We start from the raw sequence: 3,806 nt of genomic DNA on the forward strand, positions 1-3,806 counted from the left end.
CACCTGCCCCTAGGTTATTCAGAACCACTTTTTCTTTTTTTTTAGATACCATATATATGTGTTCGCATATGGTATTTGTTTTTCTCTTTCTGACTTACTTCACTCTGTATGACAGACTCTAGGTCCATCCACCTCACTACAAATAACTCAGTTTTGTTTCTTTTTATGGCTGAGTAATATTCCATTTTATATATGTGCCACATCTTCTTTATCCATTCATCTGTCGATGGATACTTAGGTGGCTTCCCTGTCCTGTCTGTTGTAAGTAGTGCTGCAATGAACATTGTGGTTCATGACTCTTTTTGAATTATGGTTTTCTCAGGGTATATGCCCAGCAGTGGGATTGGTGGGTCATGTGATAGTTCTATTTTTAGTTTTTTAAGGCATCTCCATGCTGTTCTCCATAGTGGCTGTATCAATTTACATTTCCACCAACAGTGTAAGAGGGTTCCCTTTTCTCCATACCCTCTCCAGCAATTTTTGTTTGTAGATTTTTTGATGATGGCCGTTCTCACCAGTGTGAGGTGATACCTCATTGTAGTTTTGATTTGCATTTCTCTAATGATTAGTGATGTTGAGCATCCTTTCATGTGTTTGTTGGCAATCTGTATATCTTCGTTGGAGAAATGTCTATTTAGGTCTTCTGCGCATTTTTGGATTGGGTTGTTTTTTTGATATTGAGCTGCATGAGCTCCTTGTAAATTTTGGAGATTAATCCTTTGTCAGTTGCTTCATTTGAAAATATTTTCTCCAATTCTGAGGGTTGTCTTTTCATCCTGTTTATGGTTACCTTTGCTGTACAAAAGCTTTTAAATTTCATTAGGTCCCATTTGTTTATTTTTGTTTTAATTTCCATTTCTCTAGGACGTGGGTCAAAAAGGACCTTGCTGTGATTTATGTAAAAGAGTGTTCTTCCTATGATTTGCTCTTAGAGTTTTATAGTGTCTGGCCTTACATTTAGGTCTTTAATCCATTTTGAGTTTATTTTTGTGTATGGTGTTAGGAACTGTTCTAATTTCATTCTTTTACATGCAGCTGTCCAGTTTTCCCAGCACCACTTATTGAAGAGGCTGTCTGTTCGCCACTGTATATTCTTGTCTCCATTATCAAAGATAAGGTGACCATATGTGCGTGGGCTTATCTCTGGGCTTTCTGTCCTGTTCCATTGATCTATATTTCTGTTTTTGTGCTAGTACGATACTGTCTTGATTACTGCAGCTAGTAGTAAAATCTGAAGTCTGGGAGCCTGATTCCTCCAGTTCCGTTTTTCTTTCTCAAGATTGCTTTGGCTGTTCAGGGTCTTTTGTGTTTCCATACAGACTGTGAAATTTTTTGCTCTAGTTCTGTGAAAATGCCATTGGTAGTTTTATAGGGATTGCATTGAATCTGTAGATTGCTTTGGGTAGTATAGTCATTTTCACAATGTTGAATCTTCTAATCCAAGAACATGGTACATCTCTCCCTCTATTTGTATCATCTTTAATTTCTTTCATCAGTATCTTATAGTGTTCTGAATACAGGTCTTTTGTCTCCTTAGGTAGGTTTATTCTGAGGTATTTTATTCTTTTTCTTGCAGTGGTAAATGGGAGTGTTTCCTTAATTTCTCTTTCAGATTTTTCATCATTAGTGTATGGGAATGCAGGAGATTTATGTGCATTAATTTTGTATCCTTCTACTTTACCAGATTCATTGATTAGCTCTCATAGTTTTCTGGTAGCATCTTTATGATTCTCTATGTATAGTATCATGTCATCTGCAAACAGTGACAGCTTTACTTTTTCTTTTCTGATTTGGGTTTCTTTTATTTCTTTTTTTCTCTGATTGCTGTGGCAACAACTTTCAAAACTATGTTGAATAAGAGTGGTGAGAGTGGGCAACCTTGTCTTGTTCCTGATCTTAGTGAAATGATTTCAGTTTTTCACCATTGAGAACGATGTTGGCTGTGGGTTTGTCATATATGGCCTTTATTATGTTGAGGTAAGTTCCCTCTGTGGCTACTCTCAGGAGAGTTTTTATAATAAATGGGTGTTGAACTTTGTCAAAAGCTTTTTTCTGCATCTATTGACATTATCATTTAGTTTTTATCCTTCAGTTTGTTAATATGCTGTATCACATTGTATGATTTGTGTATATTGAAGATTCCTTGCATTCCTGAGATAAATCCCAATTGATCATGTTATCTGATCATTTTAATGTGCTGTTGGATTCTGTTTGCTAGTATTTTGTTGAGGATTTTTGCATTTATGTTCAGCAGTGATATTGGCCTGTAGTTTTCTTTTTCTGTGACATCTTTGTCTGGTTTTGGTATCAGGGTGATGGTTGCCTTGAAGAATGAGTTTGGGAGTATTCCTCCCTCTGCTATATTTTGGAAGAGTTTGAGAAGGATAGGTGATGACTCTTCTCTAAATGTTTTATAGAATTCGCCTGTGAAGCCATCTGGGCTTTTGTTTGTTGGAAGATTTTTAATCACAGGTTCAATTTCAGTGCTTGTGATTGGTCTGCTTATATTTTCTATTTCTTCCTGGTTCAGTCTTGGAAGGTTGTGCTTTCCTAAGAGTTTGTCCATTTCTTCCAGGTTTTCCATTTTATTGGCATGTAGTTGCTTGTAGTAATATGTCATAATCCTTTGTATTTCTGCAGTGTCAGTTTTTACTTCTTTTCCATAATTCTGTTGATTTTGAGTGTTCTCCCTTTTTTTCTTGATGAGTCTGGCTAATGGTTTATCAATTTTGTTTATCTTCTCAAGGAACCAGCTTCTAGGTTTATTGATCTTGGCTGTTATTTCCTTCATTTCTTTTTCATTTATTTCTGATCTGATCTTTATGATTTCTTTCCTTCTGCTAACTTTGGGGCTTTTTTTGTTCTTCTTTCTCTGATTGCTTTAGGGGTAAGGTTATGTTGTTTATTTGAGATTTTTCTTGTTTCTTGAGGTAGGATTGTATTGCTATAAACTTCCCTCTTAGAACTGCTTTTGTTGTATCCCATAGGTTTTGGGTCATCGTGTTTTCATTGTCATTTGTTTCTAGGTATTTTTGATTTCCTTTTTGATTTCTTCAGTGATCTCTTGGTTGTTTAGTAGCATATTGTTTAGCCTCCATGTGTTTTTGTTTTTTACAATTCTTTTTTTTTCCTGTAGTTGGTATGTAGTCTCATAGACTTGTGGTCAGAAAAGATACTTGATATGATTTCAATTTTCTTAAATTTACCAAGGCTTGATTTGTGTCCCAAGATATGGTGTATCCTGGAGAATGTTCCAAGATCACTTGAGAAGAAAGTGTATTCTGTTGCTTTTGGATGGAATGTCCTATAAATATCAATTCAGTCCATCTCTCTCTCTTTTTTTTTTTTTTGCGGTACGCAGGCCTCTCACTGCTGTGGCCTCTCCTGTTGCAGAGCACAGGCTCCAGACGTGCAGGCTCAGCGGCCATGGCTCATGGGCCCAGCCGCTCCATGGCATGTGGGATCTTCCTGGACCGGGGCACGAACCTGTGTCCCCTTCATCGGCAGGTGGACTCTCAACCACTGCACCACCAGGGAAGCCCCTATTGCATCTCTTTTAATGTGTCATTTAAACCTTGTGTTTCCTCATTTATTTTCATTTTGGATGATCTGTGCATTGGTGAAAGTGGGGTGTTAAAGTCCCCTACTATTATTGTGTTTCTGTCGATTTCCCCTTTGATGTCTGTTAGCATTTGCCTTATGTATTGAGGTGCTTGTATGTTGCATGCATAAATATTTACAATTATTATATCTTCTTCTTGGATTGATCCCTTGATCATGATGTAGTGTGCTTCTTTGTCTCTTCT

Source organism: Hyperoodon ampullatus, assembly GCF_949752795.1.
Source record: "Hyperoodon ampullatus genome assembly, chromosome: 1".
NCBI lineage: Eukaryota > Metazoa > Chordata > Mammalia > Artiodactyla > Ziphiidae > Hyperoodon > Hyperoodon ampullatus.